The 14367-nt window shown below is 42.4% G+C and overlaps 43 non-coding genes and 2 pseudogenes across 43 annotated transcripts; all 45 read left to right on the forward strand.

Moving 5' to 3' along the window:
• Nucleotides 1-165: 165 nt before the first annotated feature.
• LOC145561465 (5S ribosomal RNA) lies at nucleotides 166-284 on the forward strand. The gene has a single exon (XR_014094008.1). It is a non-coding gene; the product is annotated as a 5S ribosomal RNA (ribosomal RNA).
• Nucleotides 285-482: 198 nt separating this feature from the next.
• LOC145561628 (5S ribosomal RNA) lies at nucleotides 483-601 on the forward strand. Its single transcript, XR_014094165.1, has one exon. It is a non-coding gene; the product is annotated as a 5S ribosomal RNA (ribosomal RNA).
• A 198-nt stretch (nucleotides 602-799) lies between these two features.
• On the forward strand, nucleotides 800-918 carry LOC145561466 (5S ribosomal RNA). The gene has a single exon (XR_014094009.1). It is a non-coding gene; the product is annotated as a 5S ribosomal RNA (ribosomal RNA).
• Nucleotides 919-1116: 198 nt separating this feature from the next.
• Nucleotides 1117-1235, forward strand: LOC145560558 (5S ribosomal RNA). Its single transcript, XR_014093183.1, has one exon. It is a non-coding gene; the product is annotated as a 5S ribosomal RNA (ribosomal RNA).
• Nucleotides 1236-1434: 199 nt separating this feature from the next.
• LOC145561467 (5S ribosomal RNA) lies at nucleotides 1435-1553 on the forward strand. Its single transcript, XR_014094010.1, has one exon. It is a non-coding gene; the product is annotated as a 5S ribosomal RNA (ribosomal RNA).
• Nucleotides 1554-1751: 198 nt separating this feature from the next.
• On the forward strand, nucleotides 1752-1870 carry LOC145561468 (5S ribosomal RNA). Its single transcript, XR_014094011.1, has one exon. It is a non-coding gene; the product is annotated as a 5S ribosomal RNA (ribosomal RNA).
• A 198-nt stretch (nucleotides 1871-2068) lies between these two features.
• On the forward strand, nucleotides 2069-2187 carry LOC145561469 (5S ribosomal RNA). The gene has a single exon (XR_014094012.1). It is a non-coding gene; the product is annotated as a 5S ribosomal RNA (ribosomal RNA).
• Nucleotides 2188-2385: 198 nt separating this feature from the next.
• Nucleotides 2386-2504, forward strand: LOC145560559 (5S ribosomal RNA). The gene has a single exon (XR_014093184.1). It is a non-coding gene; the product is annotated as a 5S ribosomal RNA (ribosomal RNA).
• Nucleotides 2505-2703: 199 nt separating this feature from the next.
• On the forward strand, nucleotides 2704-2822 carry LOC145561471 (5S ribosomal RNA). The gene has a single exon (XR_014094014.1). It is a non-coding gene; the product is annotated as a 5S ribosomal RNA (ribosomal RNA).
• A 198-nt stretch (nucleotides 2823-3020) lies between these two features.
• LOC145561473 (5S ribosomal RNA) lies at nucleotides 3021-3139 on the forward strand. The gene has a single exon (XR_014094015.1). It is a non-coding gene; the product is annotated as a 5S ribosomal RNA (ribosomal RNA).
• Nucleotides 3140-3337: 198 nt separating this feature from the next.
• LOC145561474 (5S ribosomal RNA) lies at nucleotides 3338-3456 on the forward strand. The gene has a single exon (XR_014094016.1). It is a non-coding gene; the product is annotated as a 5S ribosomal RNA (ribosomal RNA).
• Nucleotides 3457-3654: 198 nt separating this feature from the next.
• LOC145560764 (5S ribosomal RNA) lies at nucleotides 3655-3773 on the forward strand. The gene has a single exon (XR_014093377.1). It is a non-coding gene; the product is annotated as a 5S ribosomal RNA (ribosomal RNA).
• A 199-nt stretch (nucleotides 3774-3972) lies between these two features.
• On the forward strand, nucleotides 3973-4091 carry LOC145561475 (5S ribosomal RNA). Its single transcript, XR_014094017.1, has one exon. It is a non-coding gene; the product is annotated as a 5S ribosomal RNA (ribosomal RNA).
• Nucleotides 4092-4289: 198 nt separating this feature from the next.
• Nucleotides 4290-4408, forward strand: LOC145561476 (5S ribosomal RNA). The gene has a single exon (XR_014094018.1). It is a non-coding gene; the product is annotated as a 5S ribosomal RNA (ribosomal RNA).
• Nucleotides 4409-4606: 198 nt separating this feature from the next.
• LOC145561477 (5S ribosomal RNA) lies at nucleotides 4607-4725 on the forward strand. Its single transcript, XR_014094019.1, has one exon. It is a non-coding gene; the product is annotated as a 5S ribosomal RNA (ribosomal RNA).
• Nucleotides 4726-4923: 198 nt separating this feature from the next.
• LOC145561665 (5S ribosomal RNA) lies at nucleotides 4924-5042 on the forward strand. Its single transcript, XR_014094200.1, has one exon. It is a non-coding gene; the product is annotated as a 5S ribosomal RNA (ribosomal RNA).
• Nucleotides 5043-5240: 198 nt separating this feature from the next.
• Nucleotides 5241-5359, forward strand: LOC145561479 (5S ribosomal RNA). Its single transcript, XR_014094020.1, has one exon. It is a non-coding gene; the product is annotated as a 5S ribosomal RNA (ribosomal RNA).
• Nucleotides 5360-5557: 198 nt separating this feature from the next.
• Nucleotides 5558-5676, forward strand: LOC145561480 (5S ribosomal RNA). The gene has a single exon (XR_014094021.1). It is a non-coding gene; the product is annotated as a 5S ribosomal RNA (ribosomal RNA).
• Nucleotides 5677-5874: 198 nt separating this feature from the next.
• LOC145560807 (5S ribosomal RNA) lies at nucleotides 5875-5993 on the forward strand. The gene has a single exon (XR_014093419.1). It is a non-coding gene; the product is annotated as a 5S ribosomal RNA (ribosomal RNA).
• Nucleotides 5994-6192: 199 nt separating this feature from the next.
• Nucleotides 6193-6311, forward strand: LOC145561481 (5S ribosomal RNA). Its single transcript, XR_014094022.1, has one exon. It is a non-coding gene; the product is annotated as a 5S ribosomal RNA (ribosomal RNA).
• Nucleotides 6312-6509: 198 nt separating this feature from the next.
• Nucleotides 6510-6628, forward strand: LOC145561440 (5S ribosomal RNA). The gene has a single exon (XR_014093985.1). It is a non-coding gene; the product is annotated as a 5S ribosomal RNA (ribosomal RNA).
• Nucleotides 6629-6826: 198 nt separating this feature from the next.
• On the forward strand, nucleotides 6827-6945 carry LOC145561482 (5S ribosomal RNA). The gene has a single exon (XR_014094023.1). It is a non-coding gene; the product is annotated as a 5S ribosomal RNA (ribosomal RNA).
• A 198-nt stretch (nucleotides 6946-7143) lies between these two features.
• On the forward strand, nucleotides 7144-7262 carry LOC145560765 (5S ribosomal RNA). Its single transcript, XR_014093378.1, has one exon. It is a non-coding gene; the product is annotated as a 5S ribosomal RNA (ribosomal RNA).
• A 199-nt stretch (nucleotides 7263-7461) lies between these two features.
• Nucleotides 7462-7580, forward strand: LOC145561484 (5S ribosomal RNA). Its single transcript, XR_014094026.1, has one exon. It is a non-coding gene; the product is annotated as a 5S ribosomal RNA (ribosomal RNA).
• A 198-nt stretch (nucleotides 7581-7778) lies between these two features.
• LOC145561485 (5S ribosomal RNA) lies at nucleotides 7779-7897 on the forward strand. The gene has a single exon (XR_014094027.1). It is a non-coding gene; the product is annotated as a 5S ribosomal RNA (ribosomal RNA).
• Nucleotides 7898-8095: 198 nt separating this feature from the next.
• Nucleotides 8096-8214, forward strand: LOC145561486 (5S ribosomal RNA). The gene has a single exon (XR_014094028.1). It is a non-coding gene; the product is annotated as a 5S ribosomal RNA (ribosomal RNA).
• Nucleotides 8215-8412: 198 nt separating this feature from the next.
• Nucleotides 8413-8531, forward strand: LOC145561666 (5S ribosomal RNA). Its single transcript, XR_014094201.1, has one exon. It is a non-coding gene; the product is annotated as a 5S ribosomal RNA (ribosomal RNA).
• Nucleotides 8532-8729: 198 nt separating this feature from the next.
• On the forward strand, nucleotides 8730-8848 carry LOC145561487 (5S ribosomal RNA). Its single transcript, XR_014094029.1, has one exon. It is a non-coding gene; the product is annotated as a 5S ribosomal RNA (ribosomal RNA).
• Nucleotides 8849-9046: 198 nt separating this feature from the next.
• LOC145561488 (5S ribosomal RNA) lies at nucleotides 9047-9165 on the forward strand. The gene has a single exon (XR_014094031.1). It is a non-coding gene; the product is annotated as a 5S ribosomal RNA (ribosomal RNA).
• A 198-nt stretch (nucleotides 9166-9363) lies between these two features.
• On the forward strand, nucleotides 9364-9482 carry LOC145561489 (5S ribosomal RNA). Its single transcript, XR_014094032.1, has one exon. It is a non-coding gene; the product is annotated as a 5S ribosomal RNA (ribosomal RNA).
• Nucleotides 9483-9680: 198 nt separating this feature from the next.
• On the forward strand, nucleotides 9681-9799 carry LOC145561490 (5S ribosomal RNA). The gene has a single exon (XR_014094033.1). It is a non-coding gene; the product is annotated as a 5S ribosomal RNA (ribosomal RNA).
• Nucleotides 9800-9997: 198 nt separating this feature from the next.
• On the forward strand, nucleotides 9998-10116 carry LOC145561491 (5S ribosomal RNA). Its single transcript, XR_014094034.1, has one exon. It is a non-coding gene; the product is annotated as a 5S ribosomal RNA (ribosomal RNA).
• Nucleotides 10117-10314: 198 nt separating this feature from the next.
• On the forward strand, nucleotides 10315-10433 carry LOC145561492 (5S ribosomal RNA). Its single transcript, XR_014094035.1, has one exon. It is a non-coding gene; the product is annotated as a 5S ribosomal RNA (ribosomal RNA).
• Nucleotides 10434-10631: 198 nt separating this feature from the next.
• Nucleotides 10632-10750, forward strand: LOC145561493 (5S ribosomal RNA). Its single transcript, XR_014094036.1, has one exon. It is a non-coding gene; the product is annotated as a 5S ribosomal RNA (ribosomal RNA).
• Nucleotides 10751-10948: 198 nt separating this feature from the next.
• On the forward strand, nucleotides 10949-11067 carry LOC145561495 (5S ribosomal RNA). Its single transcript, XR_014094038.1, has one exon. It is a non-coding gene; the product is annotated as a 5S ribosomal RNA (ribosomal RNA).
• A 198-nt stretch (nucleotides 11068-11265) lies between these two features.
• Nucleotides 11266-11384, forward strand: LOC145561496 (5S ribosomal RNA). Its single transcript, XR_014094039.1, has one exon. It is a non-coding gene; the product is annotated as a 5S ribosomal RNA (ribosomal RNA).
• Nucleotides 11385-11582: 198 nt separating this feature from the next.
• LOC145561497 (5S ribosomal RNA) lies at nucleotides 11583-11701 on the forward strand. Its single transcript, XR_014094040.1, has one exon. It is a non-coding gene; the product is annotated as a 5S ribosomal RNA (ribosomal RNA).
• Nucleotides 11702-11899: 198 nt separating this feature from the next.
• LOC145561498 (5S ribosomal RNA) lies at nucleotides 11900-12018 on the forward strand. Its single transcript, XR_014094041.1, has one exon. It is a non-coding gene; the product is annotated as a 5S ribosomal RNA (ribosomal RNA).
• A 198-nt stretch (nucleotides 12019-12216) lies between these two features.
• LOC145561499 (5S ribosomal RNA) lies at nucleotides 12217-12335 on the forward strand. Its single transcript, XR_014094042.1, has one exon. It is a non-coding gene; the product is annotated as a 5S ribosomal RNA (ribosomal RNA).
• Nucleotides 12336-12533: 198 nt separating this feature from the next.
• LOC145561500 (5S ribosomal RNA) lies at nucleotides 12534-12652 on the forward strand. The gene has a single exon (XR_014094043.1). It is a non-coding gene; the product is annotated as a 5S ribosomal RNA (ribosomal RNA).
• A 198-nt stretch (nucleotides 12653-12850) lies between these two features.
• On the forward strand, nucleotides 12851-12956 carry LOC145560848 (5S ribosomal RNA; annotated as a pseudogene).
• Nucleotides 12957-13154: 198 nt separating this feature from the next.
• On the forward strand, nucleotides 13155-13273 carry LOC145561501 (5S ribosomal RNA). The gene has a single exon (XR_014094044.1). It is a non-coding gene; the product is annotated as a 5S ribosomal RNA (ribosomal RNA).
• Nucleotides 13274-13471: 198 nt separating this feature from the next.
• LOC145561502 (5S ribosomal RNA) lies at nucleotides 13472-13590 on the forward strand. Its single transcript, XR_014094045.1, has one exon. It is a non-coding gene; the product is annotated as a 5S ribosomal RNA (ribosomal RNA).
• Nucleotides 13591-13788: 198 nt separating this feature from the next.
• Nucleotides 13789-13907, forward strand: LOC145561667 (5S ribosomal RNA). The gene has a single exon (XR_014094202.1). It is a non-coding gene; the product is annotated as a 5S ribosomal RNA (ribosomal RNA).
• Nucleotides 13908-14105: 198 nt separating this feature from the next.
• Nucleotides 14106-14212, forward strand: LOC145560849 (5S ribosomal RNA; annotated as a pseudogene).
• Nucleotides 14213-14367: the final 155 nt, after the last annotated feature.

Below are 14367 nucleotides of genomic sequence, written 5' to 3' on the forward strand. Positions count from 1 at the left end.
GGTTATTTTGAGATGGGAAATGGTTTGGGACGCGTAGATCTCAAAAAAATAACCAATTTGAAAAAAAAAATGTTTAATTCGGACGATCGGGCACAAAGTTACGGCATTTCGAAGGAAATCAGGGACTGGAAAGGGTATAAATACAAAATAGCGCAATAAGTAAATGGGTGCGATCATACCATCACTAATGCACCGGATCCCATCAGAACTCCGCAGTTAAGCGTGCTTGGGCGAGAGTAGTACTAGGATGGGTGACCTCCTGGGAAGTCCTCGTGTTGCACCCCTTTTTTGCCGAATTCGTAATTTTTATTTGTTTTCGGTTATTTTGAGATGGGAAATGGTTTGGGACGCGTAGATCTCAAAAAATAACCAATTTGAAAAAAAAAATGTTTAATTCGGACGATCGGGCACAAAGTTACGGCATTTCGAAGGAAATCAGGGGCTGGAAAGGGTATAAATACAAAATAGCGCAATAAGTAAATGGGTGCGATCATACCAGCACTAATGCACCGGATCCCATCAGAACTCCGCAGTTAAGCGTGCTTGGGCGAGAGTAGTACTAGGATGGGTGACCTCCTGGGAAGTCCTCGTGTTGCACCCCTTTTTTGCCGAATTCGTAATTTTTATTTGTTTTCGGTTATTTTGAGATGGGAAATGGTTTGGGACGCGTAGATCTCAAAAAATAACCAATTTGAAAAAAAAAATGTTTAATTCGGACGATCGGGCACAAAGTTACGGCATTTCGAAGGAAATCAGGGGCTGGAAAGGGTATAAATACAAAATAGCGCAATAAGTAAATGGGTGCGATCATACCATCACTAATGCACCGGATCCCATCAGAACTCCGCAGTTAAGCGTGCTTGGGCGAGAGTAGTACTAGGATGGGTGACCTCCTGGGAAGTCCTCGTGTTGCACCCCTTTTTTGCCGAATTCGTAATTTTTATTTGTTTTCGGTTATTTTGAGATGGGAAATGGTTTGGGACGCGTAGATCTCAAAAAATAACCAATTTGAAAAAAAAAATGTTTAATTCGGACGATCGGGCACAAAGTTACGGCATTTCGAAGGAAATCAGGGGCTGGAAAGGGTATAAATACAAAATAGCGCAATAAGTAAATGGGTGCGATCATACCAGCACTAATGCACCGGATCCCATCAGAACTCCGCAGTTAAGCGTGCTTGGGCGAGAGTAGTACTAGGATGGGTGACCTCCTGGGAAGTCCTCGTGGTTCACCCCTTTTTTGCCGAATTCGTAATTTTTATTTGTTTTCGGTTATTTTGAGATGGGAAATGGTTTGGGACGCGTAGATCTCAAAAAAATAACCAATTTGAAAAAAAAAATGTTTAATTCGGACGATCGGGCACAAAGTTACGGCATTTCGAAGGAAATCAGGGACTGGAAAGGGTATAAATACAAAATAGCGCAATAAGTAAATGGGTGCGATCATACCATCACTAATGCACCGGATCCCATCAGAACTCCGCAGTTAAGCGTGCTTGGGCGAGAGTAGTACTAGGATGGGTGACCTCCTGGGAAGTCCTCGTGTTGCACCCCTTTTTTGCCGAATTCGTAATTTTTATTTGTTTTCGGTTATTTTGAGATGGGAAATGGTTTGGGACGCGTAGATCTCAAAAAATAACCAATTTGAAAAAAAAAATGTTTAATTCGGACGATCGGGCACAAAGTTACGGCATTTCGAAGGAAATCAGGGGCTGGAAAGGGTATAAATACAAAATAGCGCAATAAGTAAATGGGTGCGATCATACCATCACTAATGCACCGGATCCCATCAGAACTCCGCAGTTAAGCGTGCTTGGGCGAGAGTAGTACTAGGATGGGTGACCTCCTGGGAAGTCCTCGTGTTGCACCCCTTTTTTGCCGAATTCGTAATTTTTATTTGTTTTCGGTTATTTTGAGATGGGAAATGGTTTGGGACGCGTAGATCTCAAAAAATAACCAATTTGAAAAAAAAAATGTTTAATTCGGACGATCGGGCACAAAGTTACGGCATTTCGAAGGAAATCAGGGGCTGGAAAGGGTATAAATACAAAATAGCGCAATAAGTAAATGGGTGCGATCATACCATCACTAATGCACCGGATCCCATCAGAACTCCGCAGTTAAGCGTGCTTGGGCGAGAGTAGTACTAGGATGGGTGACCTCCTGGGAAGTCCTCGTGTTGCACCCCTTTTTTGCCGAATTCGTAATTTTTATTTGTTTTCGGTTATTTTGAGATGGGAAATGGTTTGGGACGCGTAGATCTCAAAAAATAACCAATTTGAAAAAAAAAATGTTTAATTCGGACGATCGGGCACAAAGTTACGGCATTTCGAAGGAAATCAGGGGCTGGAAAGGGTATAAATACAAAATAGCGCAATAAGTAAATGGGTGCGATCATACCAGCACTAATGCACCGGATCCCATCAGAACTCCGCAGTTAAGCGTGCTTGGGCGAGAGTAGTACTAGGATGGGTGACCTCCTGGGAAGTCCTCGTGGTTCACCCCTTTTTTGCCGAATTCGTAATTTTTATTTGTTTTCGGTTATTTTGAGATGGGAAATGGTTTGGGACGCGTAGATCTCAAAAAAATAACCAATTTGAAAAAAAAAATGTTTAATTCGGACGATCGGGCACAAAGTTACGGCATTTCGAAGGAAATCAGGGACTGGAAAGGGTATAAATACAAAATAGCGCAATAAGTAAATGGGTGCGATCATACCATCACTAATGCACCGGATCCCATCAGAACTCCGCAGTTAAGCGTGCTTGGGCGAGAGTAGTACTAGGATGGGTGACCTCCTGGGAAGTCCTCGTGTTGCACCCCTTTTTTGCCGAATTCGTAATTTTTATTTGTTTTCGGTTATTTTGAGATGGGAAATGGTTTGGGACGCGTAGATCTCAAAAAATAACCAATTTGAAAAAAAAAATGTTTAATTCGGACGATCAGGCACAAAGTTACGGCATTTCGAAGGAAATCAGGGGCTGGAAAGGGTATAAATACAAAATAGCGCAATAAGTAAATGGGTGCGATCATACCATCACTAATGCACCGGATCCCATCAGAACTCCGCAGTTAAGCGTGCTTGGGCGAGAGTAGTACTAGGATGGGTGACCTCCTGGGAAGTCCTCGTGTTGCACCCCTTTTTTGCCGAATTCGTAATTTTTATTTGTTTTCGGTTATTTTGAGATGGGAAATGGTTTGGGACGCGTAGATCTCAAAAAATAACCAATTTGAAAAAAAAAATGTTTAATTCGGACGATCGGGCACAAAGTTACGGCATTTCGAAGGAAATCAGGGGCTGGAAAGGGTATAAATACAAAATAGCGCAATAAGTAAATGGGTGCGATCATACCATCACTAATGCACCGGATCCCATCAGAACTCCGCAGTTAAGCGTGCTTGGGCGAGAGTAGTACTAGGATGGGTGACCTCCTGGGAAGTCCTCGTGTTGCACCCCTTTTTTGCCGAATTCGTAATTTTTATTTGTTTTCGGTTATTTTGAGATGGGAAATGGTTTGGGACGCGTAGATCTCAAAAAATAACCAATTTGAAAAAAAAAATGTTTAATTCGGACGATCGGGCACAAAGTTACGGCATTTCGAAGGAAATCAGGGGCTGGAAAGGGTATAAATACAAAATAGCGCAATAAGTAAATGGGTGCGATCATACCATCACTAATGCACCGGATCCCATCAGAACTCCGCAGTTAAGCGTGCTTGGGCGAGAGTAGTACTAGGATGGGTGACCTCCTGGGAAGTCCTCGTGGTTCACCCCTTTTTTGCCGAATTCGTAATTTTTATTTGTTTTCGGTTATTTTGAGATGGGAAATGGTTTGGGACGCGTAGATCTCAATAAAATAACCAATTTGAAAAAAAAAATGTTTAATTCGGACGATCGGGCACAAAGTTACGGCATTTCGAAGGAAATCAGGGGCTGGAAAGGGTATAAATACAAAATAGCGCAATAAGTAAATGGGTGCGATCATACCATCACTAATGCACCGGATCCCATCAGAACTCCGCAGTTAAGCGTGCTTGGGCGAGAGTAGTACTAGGATGGGTGACCTCCTGGGAAGTCCTCGTGTTGCACCCCTTTTTTGCCGAATTCGTAATTTTTATTTGTTTTCGGTTATTTTGAGATGGGAAATGGTTTGGGACGCGTAGATCTCAAAAAATAACCAATTTGAAAAAAAAAATGTTTAATTCGGACGATCGGGCACAAAGTTACGGCATTTCGAAGGAAATCAGGGGCTGGAAAGGGTATAAATACAAAATAGCGCAATAAGTAAATGGGTGCGATCATACCATCACTAATGCACCGGATCCCATCAGAACTCCGCAGTTAAGCGTGCTTGGGCGAGAGTAGTACTAGGATGGGTGACCTCCTGGGAAGTCCTCGTGTTGCACCCCTTTTTTGCCGAATTCGTAATTTTTATTTGTTTTCGGTTATTTTGAGATGGGAAATGGTTTGGGACGCGTAGATCTCAAAAAATAACCAATTTGAAAAAAAAAATGTTTAATTCGGACGATCGGGCACAAAGTTACGGCATTTCGAAGGAAATCAGGGGCTGGAAAGGGTATAAATATAAAATAGCGCAATAAGTAAATGGGTGCGATCATACCATCACTAATGCACCGGATCCCATCAGAACTCCGCAGTTAAGCGTGCTTGGGCGAGAGTAGTACTAGGATGGGTGACCTCCTGGGAAGTCCTCGTGTTGCACCCCTTTTTTGCCGAATTCGTAATTTTTATTTGTTTTCGGTTATTTTGAGATGGGAAATGGTTTGGGACGCGTAGATCTCAAAAAATAACCAATTTGAAAAAAAAAATGTTTAATTCGGACGATCGGGCACAAAGTTACGGCATTTCGAAGGAAATCAGGGGCTGGAAAGGGTATAAATACAAAATAGCGCAATAAGTAAATGGGTGTGATCATACCATCACTAATGCACCGGATCCCATCAGAACTCCGCAGTTAAGCGTGCTTGGGCGAGAGTAGTACTAGGATGGGTGACCTCCTGGGAAGTCCTCGTGTTGCACCCCTTTTTTGCCGAATTCGTAATTTTTATTTGTTTTCGGTTATTTTGAGATGGGAAATGGTTTGGGACGCGTAGATCTCAAAAAATAACCAATTTGAAAAAAAAAATGTTTAATTCGGACGATCGGGCACAAAGTTACGGCATTTCGAAGGAAATCAGGGGCTGGAAAGGGTATAAATACAAAATAGCGCAATAAGTAAATGGGTGCGATCATACCATCACTAATGCACCGGATCCCATCAGAACTCCGCAGTTAAGCGTGCTTGGGCGAGAGTAGTACTAGGATGGGTGACCTCCTGGGAAGTCCTCGTGTTGCACCCCTTTTTTGCCGAATTCGTAATTTTTATTTGTTTTCGGTTATTTTGAGATGGGAAATGGTTTGGGACGCGTAGATCTCAAAAAATAACCAATTTGAAAAAAAAAATGTTTAATTCGGACGATCGGGCACAAAGTTACGGCATTTCGAAGGAAATCAGGGGCTGGAAAGGGTATAAATACAAAATAGCGCAATAAGTAAATGGGTGCGATCATACCATCACTAATGCACCGGATCCCATCAGAACTCCGCAGTTAAGCGTGCTTGGGCGAGAGTAGTACTAGGATGGGTGACCTCCTGGGAAGTCCTCGTGTTGCACCCCTTTTTTGCCGAATTCGTAATTTTTATTTGTTTTCGGTTATTTTGAGATGGGAAATGGTTTGGGACGCGTAGATCTCAAAAAATAACCAATTTGAAAAAAAAAATGTTTAATTCGGACGATCGGGCACAAAGTTACGGCATTTCGAAGGAAATCAGGGGCTGGAAAGGGTATAAATACAAAATAGCGCAATAAGTAAATGGGTGCGATTATACCATCATTAATGCACCGGATCCCATCAGAACTCCGCAGTTAAGCGTGCTTGGGCGAGAGTAGTACTAGGATGGGTGACCTCCTGGGAAGTCCTCGTGGTTCACCCCTTTTTTGCCGAATTCGTAATTTTTATTTGTTTTCGGTTATTTTGAGATGGGAAATGGTTTGGGACGCGTAGATCTCAAAAAAATAACCAATTTGAAAAAAAAAATGTTTAATTCGGACGATCGGGCACAAAGTTACGGCATTTCGAAGGAAATCAGGGACTGGAAAGGGTATAAATACAAAATAGCGCAATAAGTAAATGGGTGCGATCATACCATCACTAATGCACCGGATCCCATCAGAACTCCGCAGTTAAGCGTGCTTGGGCGAGAGTAGTACTAGGATGGGTGACCTCCTGGGAAGTCCTCGTGTTGCACCCCTTTTTTGCCGAATTCGTAATTTTTATTTGTTTTCGGTTATTTTGAGATGGGAAATGGTTTGGGACGCGTAGATCTCAAAAAATAACCAATTTGAAAAAAAAAATGTTTAATTCGGACGATCGGGCACAAAGTTACGGCATTTCGAAGGAAATCAGGGGCTGGAAAGGGTATAAATACAAAATAGCGCAATAAGTAAATGGGTGCGATCATACCATCACTAATGCACCGGATCCCATCAGAACTCCGCAGTTAAGCGTGCTTGGGCGAGAGTAGTACTAGGATGGGTGACCTCCTGGGAAGTTCTCGTGTTGCACCCCTTTTTTGCCGAATTCGTAATTTTTATTTGTTTTCGGTTATTTTGAGATGGGAAATGGTTTGGGACGCGTAGATCTCAAAAAATAACCAATTTGAAAAAAAAAATGTTTAATTCGGACGATCGGGCACAAAGTTACGGCATTTCGAAGGAAATCAGGGGCTGGAAAGGGTATAAATACAAAATAGCGCAATAAGTAAATGGGTGCGATCATACCATCACTAATGCACCGGATCCCATCAGAACTCCGCAGTTAAGCGTGCTTGGGCGAGAGTAGTACTAGGATGGGTGACCTCCTGGGAAGTCCTCGTGTTGCACCCCTTTTTTGCCGAATTCGTAATTTTTATTTGTTTTCGGTTATTTTGAGATGGGAAATGGTTTGGGACGCGTAGATCTCAAAAAATAACCAATTTGAAAAAAAAAATGTTTAATTCGGACGATCGGGCACAAAGTTACGGCATTTCGAAGGAAATCAGGGGCTGGAAAGGGTATAAATACAAAATAGCGCAATAAGTAAATGGGTGCGATCATACCATCACTAATGCACCGGATCCCATCAGAACTCCGCAGTTAAGCGTGCTTGGGCGAGAGTAGTACTAGGATGGGTGACCTCCTGGGAAGTCCTCGTGGTTCACCCCTTTTTTGCCGAATTCGTAATTTTTATTTGTTTTCGGTTATTTTGAGATGGGAAATGGTTTGGGACGCGTAGATCTCAATAAAATAACCAATTTGAAAAAAAAAATGTTTAATTCGGACGATCGGGCACAAAGTTACGGCATTTCGAAGGAAATCAGGGGCTGGAAAGGGTATAAATACAAAATAGCGCAATAAGTAAATGGGTGCGATCATACCATCACTAATGCACCGGATCCCATCAGAACTCCGCAGTTAAGCGTGCTTGGGCGAGAGTAGTACTAGGATGGGTGACCTCCTGGGAAGTCCTCGTGTTGCACCCCTTTTTTGCCGAATTCGTAATTTTTATTTGTTTTCGGTTATTTTGAGATGGGAAATGGTTTGGGACGCGTAGATCTCAAAAAATAACCAATTTGAAAAAAAAAATGTTTAATTCGGACGATCGGGCACAAAGTTACGGCATTTCGAAGGAAATCAGGGGCTGGAAAGGGTATAAATACAAAATAGCGCAATAAGTAAATGGGTGCGATCATACCATCACTAATGCACCGGATCCCATCAGAACTCCGCAGTTAAGCGTGCTTGGGCGAGAGTAGTACTAGGATGGGTGACCTCCTGGGAAGTCCTCGTGTTGCACCCCTTTTTTGCCGAATTCGTAATTTTTATTTGTTTTCGGTTATTTTGAGATGGGAAATGGTTTGGGACGCGTAGATCTCAAAAAATAACCAATTTGAAAAAAAAAATGTTTAATTCGGACGATCGGGCACAAAGTTACGGCATTTCGAAGGAAATCAGGGGCTGGAAAGGGTATAAATATAAAATAGCGCAATAAGTAAATGGGTGCGATCATACCATCACTAATGCACCGGATCCCATCAGAACTCCGCAGTTAAGCGTGCTTGGGCGAGAGTAGTACTAGGATGGGTGACCTCCTGGGAAGTCCTCGTGTTGCACCCCTTTTTTGCCGAATTCGTAATTTTTATTTGTTTTCGGTTATTTTGAGATGGGAAATGGTTTGGGACGCGTAGATCTCAAAAAATAACCAATTTGAAAAAAAAAATGTTTAATTCGGACGATCGGGCACAAAGTTACGGCATTTCGAAGGAAATCAGGGGCTGGAAAGGGTATAAATACAAAATAGCGCAATAAGTAAATGGGTGTGATCATACCATCACTAATGCACCGGATCCCATCAGAACTCCGCAGTTAAGCGTGCTTGGGCGAGAGTAGTACTAGGATGGGTGACCTCCTGGGAAGTCCTCGTGTTGCACCCCTTTTTTGCCGAATTCGTAATTTTTATTTGTTTTCGGTTATTTTGAGATGGGAAATGGTTTGGGACGCGTAGATCTCAAAAAATAACCAATTTGAAAAAAAAAATGTTTAATTCGGACGATCGGGCACAAAGTTACGGCATTTCGAAGGAAATCAGGGGCTGGAAAGGGTATAAATACAAAATAGCGCAATAAGTAAATGGGTGCGATCATACCATCACTAATGCACCGGATCCCATCAGAACTCCGCAGTTAAGCGTGCTTGGGCGAGAGTAGTACTAGGATGGGTGACCTCCTGGGAAGTCCTCGTGTTGCACCCCTTTTTTGCCGAATTCGTAATTTTTATTTGTTTTCGGTTATTTTGAGATGGGAAATGGTTTGGGACGCGTAGATCTCAAAAAATAACCAATTTGAAAAAAAAAATGTTTAATTCGGACGATCGGGCACAAAGTTACGGCATTTCGAAGGAAATCAGGGGCTGGAAAGGGTATAAATACAAAATAGCGCAATAAGTAAATGGGTGCGATCATACCATCACTAATGCACCGGATCCCATCAGAACTCCGCAGTTAAGCGTGCTTGGGCGAGAGTAGTACTAGGATGGGTGACCTCCTGGGAAGTCCTCGTGTTGCACCCCTTTTTTGCCGAATTCGTAATTTTTATTTGTTTTCGGTTATTTTGAGATGGGAAATGGTTTGGGACGCGTAGATCTCAAAAAATAACCAATTTGAAAAAAAAAATGTTTAATTCGGACGATCGGGCACAAAGTTACGGCATTTCGAAGGAAATCAGGGGCTGGAAAGGGTATAAATACAAAATAGCGCAATAAGTAAATGGGTGCGATCATACCATCACTAATGCACCGGATCCCATCAGAACTCCGCAGTTAAGCGTGCTTGGGCGAGAGTAGTACTAGGATGGGTGACCTCCTGGGAAGTCCTCGTGTTGCACCCCTTTTTTGCCGAATTCGTAATTTTTATTTGTTTTCGGTTATTTTGAGATGGGAAATGGTTTGGGACGCGTAGATCTCAAAAAATAACCAATTTGAAAAAAAAAATGTTTAATTCGGACGATCGGGCACAAAGTTACGGCATTTCGAAGGAAATCAGGGGCTGGAAAGGGTATAAATACAAAATAGCGCAATAAGTAAATGGGTGCGATCATACCATCACTAATGCACCGGATCCCATCAGAACTCCGCAGTTAAGCGTGCTTGGGCGAGAGTAGTACTAGGATGGGTGACCTCCTGGGAAGTCCTCGTGTTGCACCCCTTTTTTGCCGAATTCGTAATTTTTATTTGTTTTCGGTTATTTTGAGATGGGAAATGGTTTGGGACGCGTAGATCTCAAAAAATAACCAATTTGAAAAAAAAAATGTTTAATTCGGACGATCGGGCACAAAGTTACGGCATTTCGAAGGAAATCAGGGGCTGGAAAGGGTATAAATACAAAATAGCGCAATAAGTAAATGGGTGCGATCATACCATCACTAATGCACCGGATCCCATCAGAACTCCGCAGTTAAGCGTGCTTGGGCGAGAGTAGTACTAGGATGGGTGACCTCCTGGGAAGTCCTCGTGTTGCACCCCTTTTTTGCCGAATTCGTAATTTTTATTTGTTTTCGGTTATTTTGAGATGGGAAATGGTTTGGGACGCGTAGATCTCAAAAAATAACCAATTTGAAAAAAAAAATGTTTAATTCGGACGATCGGGCACAAAGTTACGGCATTTCGAAGGAAATCAGGGGCTGGAAAGGGTATAAATACAAAATAGCGCAATAAGTAAATGGGTGCGATCATACCATCACTAATGCACCGGATCCCATCAGAACTCCGCAGTTAAGCGTGCTTGGGCGAGAGTAGTACTAGGATGGGTGACCTCCTGGGAAGTCCTCGTGTTGCACCCCTTTTTTGCCGAATTCGTAATTTTTATTTGTTTTCGGTTATTTTGAGATGGGAAATGGTTTGGGACGCGTAGATCTCAAAAAATAACCAATTTGAAAAAAAAAATGTTTAATTCGGACGATCGGGCACAAAGTTACGGCATTTCGAAGGAAATCAGGGGCTGGAAAGGGTATAAATACAAAATAGCGCAATAAGTAAATGGGTGCGATCATACCATCACTAATGCACCGGATCCCATCAGAACTCCGCAGTTAAGCGTGCTTGGGCGAGAGTAGTACTAGGATGGGTGACCTCCTGGGAAGTCCTCGTGTTGCACCCCTTTTTTGCCGAATTCGTAATTTTTATTTGTTTTCGGTTATTTTGAGATGGGAAATGGTTTGGGACGCGTAGATCTCAAAAAATAACCAATTTGAAAAAAAAAATGTTTAATTCGGACGATCGGGCACAAAGTTACGGCATTTCGAAGGAAATCAGGGGCTGGAAAGGGTATAAATATAAAATAGCGCAATAAGTAAATGGGTGCGATCATACCATCACTAATGCACCGGATCCCATCAGAACTCCGCAGTTAAGCGTGCTTGGGCGAGAGTAGTACTAGGATGGGTGACCTCCTGGGAAGTCCTCGTGTTGCACCCCTTTTTTGCCGAATTCGTAATTTTTATTTGTTTTCGGTTATTTTGAGATGGGAAATGGTTTGGGACGCGTAGATCTCAAAAAATAACCAATTTGAAAAAAAAAATGTTTAATTCGGACGATCGGGCACAAAGTTACGGCATTTCGAAGGAAATCAGGGGCTGGAAAGGGTATAAATACAAAATAGCGCAATATGTAAATGGGTGCGATCATACCATCACTAATGCACCGGATCCCATCAGAACTCCGCAGTTAAGCGTGCTTGGGCGAGAGTAGTACTAGGATGGGTGACCTCCTGGGAAGTCCTCGTGTTGCACCCCTTTTTTGCCGAATTCGTAATTTTTATTTGTTTTCGGTTATTTTGAGATGGGAAATGGTTTGGGACGCGTAGATCTCAAAAAATAACCAATTTGAAAAAAAAAATGTTTAATTCGGACGATCGGGCACAAAGTTACGGCATTTCGAAGGAAATCAGGGGCTGGAAAGGGTATAAATACAAAATAGCGCAATAAGTAAATGGGTGCGATCATACCATCACTAATGCACCGGATCCCATCAGAACTCCGCAGTTAAGCGTGCTTGGGCGAGAGTAGTACTAGGATGGGTGACCTCCTGGGAAGTCCTCGTGTTGCACCCCTTTTTTGCCGAATTCGTAATTTTTATTTGTTTTCGGTTATTTTGAGATGGGAAATGGTTTGGGACGCGTAGATCTCAAAAAATAACCAATTTGAAAAAAAAAATGTTTAATTCGGACGATCGGGCACAAAGTTACGGCATTTCGAAGGAAATCAGGGGCTGGAAAGGGTATAAATACAAAATAGCGCAATAAGTAAATGGGTGCGATCATACCATCACTAATGCACCGGATCCCATCAGAACTCCGCAGTTAAGCGTGCTTGGGCGAGAGTAGTACTAGGATGGGTGACCTCCTGGGAAGTCCTCGTGTTGCACCCCTTTTTTGCCGAATTCGTAATTTTTATTTGTTTTCGGTTATTTTGAGATGGGAAATGGTTTGGGACGCGTAGATCTCAAAAAATAACCAATTTGAAAAAAAAAATGTTTAATTCGGACGATCGGGCACAAAGTTACGGCATTTCGAAGGAAATCAGGGGCTGGAAAGGGTATAAATACAAAATAGCGCAATAAGTAAATGGGTGCGATCATACCATCACTAATGCACCGGATCCCATCAGAACTCCGCAGTTAAGCGTGCTTGGGCGAGAGTAGTACTAGGATGGGTGACCTCCTGGGAAGTCCTCGTGTTGCACCCCTTTTTTGCCGAATTCGTAATTTTTATTTGTTTTCGGTTATTTTGAGATGGGAAATGGTTTGGGACGCGTAGATCTCAAAAAATAACCAATTTGAAAAAAAAAATGTTTAATTCGGACGATCGGGCACAAAGTTACGGCATTTCGAAGGAAATCAGGGGCTGGAAAGGGTATAAATACAAAATAGCGCAATAAGTAAATGGGTGCGATCATACCATCACTAATGCACCGGATCCCATCAGAACTCCGCAGTTAAGCGTGCTTGGGCGAGAGTAGTACTAGGATGGGTGACCTCCTGGGAAGTCCTCGTGTTGCACCCCTTTTTTGCCGAATTCGTAATTTTTATTTGTTTTCGGTTATTTTGAGATGGGAAATGGTTTGGGACGCGTAGATCTCAAAAAATAACCAATTTGAAAAAAAAAATGTTTAATTCGGACGATCGGGCACAAAGTTACGGCATTTCGAAGGAAATCAGGGGCTGGAAAGGGTATAAATACAAAATAGCGCAATAAGTAAATGGGTGCGATCATACCATCACTAATGCACCGGATCCCATCAGAACTCCGCAGTTAAGCGTGCTTGGGCGAGAGTAGTACTAGGATGGGAGTCCTCGTGTTGCACCCCTTTTTTGCCGAATTCGTAATTTTTATTTGTTTTCGGTTATTTTGAGATGGGAAATGGTTTGGGACGCGTAGATCTCAAAAAATAACCAATTTGAAAAAAAAAATGTTTAATTCGGACGATCGGGCACAAAGTTACGGCATTTCGAAGGAAATCAGGGGCTGGAAAGGGTATAAATACAAAATAGCGCAATAAGTAAATGGGTGCGATCATACCATCACTAATGCACCGGATCCCATCAGAACTCCGCAGTTAAGCGTGCTTGGGCGAGAGTAGTACTAGGATGGGTGACCTCCTGGGAAGTCCTCGTGTTGCACCCCTTTTTTGCCGAATTCGTAATTTTTATTTGTTTTCGGTTATTTTGAGATGGGAAATGGTTTGGGACGCGTAGATCTCAAAAAATAACCAATTTGAAAAAAAAAATGTTTAATTCGGACGATCGGGCACAAAGTTACGGCATTTCGAAGGAAATCAGGGGCTGGAAAGGGTATAAATACAAAATAGCGCAATAAGTAAATGGGTGCGATCATACCATCACTAATGCACCGGATCCCATCAGAACTCCGCAGTTAAGCGTGCTTGGGCGAGAGTAGTACTAGGATGGGTGACCTCCTGGGAAGTCCTCGTGTTGCACCCCTTTTTTGCCGAATTCGTAATTTTTATTTGTTTTCGGTTATTTTGAGATGGGAAATGGTTTGGGACGCGTAGATCTCAAAAAATAACCAATTTGAAAAAAAAAATGTTTAATTCGGACGATCGGGCACAAAGTTACGGCATTTCGAAGGAAATCAGGGGCTGGAAAGGGTATAAATACAAAATAGCGCAATAAGTAAATGGGTGTGATCATACCATCACTAATGCACCGGATCCCATCAGAACTCCGCAGTTAAGCGTGCTTGGGCGAGAGTAGTACTAGGATGGGTGACCTCCTGGGAAGTCCTCGTGTTGCACCCCTTTTTTGCCGAATTCGTAATTTTTATTTGTTTTCGGTTATTTTGAGATGGGAAATGGTTTGGGACGCGTAGATCTCAAAAAATAACCAATTTGAAAAAAAAAATGTTTAATTCGGACGATCGGGCACAAAGTTACGGCATTTCGAAGGAAATCAGGGGCTGGAAAGGGTATAAATACAAAATAGCGCAATAAGTAAATGGGTGCGATCATACCATCACTAATGCACCGGATCCCATCAGAACTCCGCAGTTAAGCGTGCTTGGGCGAGAGTAGTACTAGGACTGGGAGTCCTCGTGTTGCACCCCTTTTTTGCCGAATTCGTAATTTTTATTTGTTTTCGGTTATTTTGAGATGGGAAATGGTTTGGGACGCGTAGATCTCAAAAAATAACCAATTTGAAAAAAAAAATGTTTAATTCGGACGATCGGGCACAAAGTTACGGCATTTCGAAGGAAATCAG

The sequence above is a fragment of the Chenopodium album genome, chromosome 9 (genome assembly GCF_948465745.1).
Source record: "Chenopodium album chromosome 9, dcCheAlbu1.1, whole genome shotgun sequence".
Lineage (NCBI taxonomy): Eukaryota > Viridiplantae > Streptophyta > Magnoliopsida > Caryophyllales > Amaranthaceae > Chenopodium > Chenopodium album.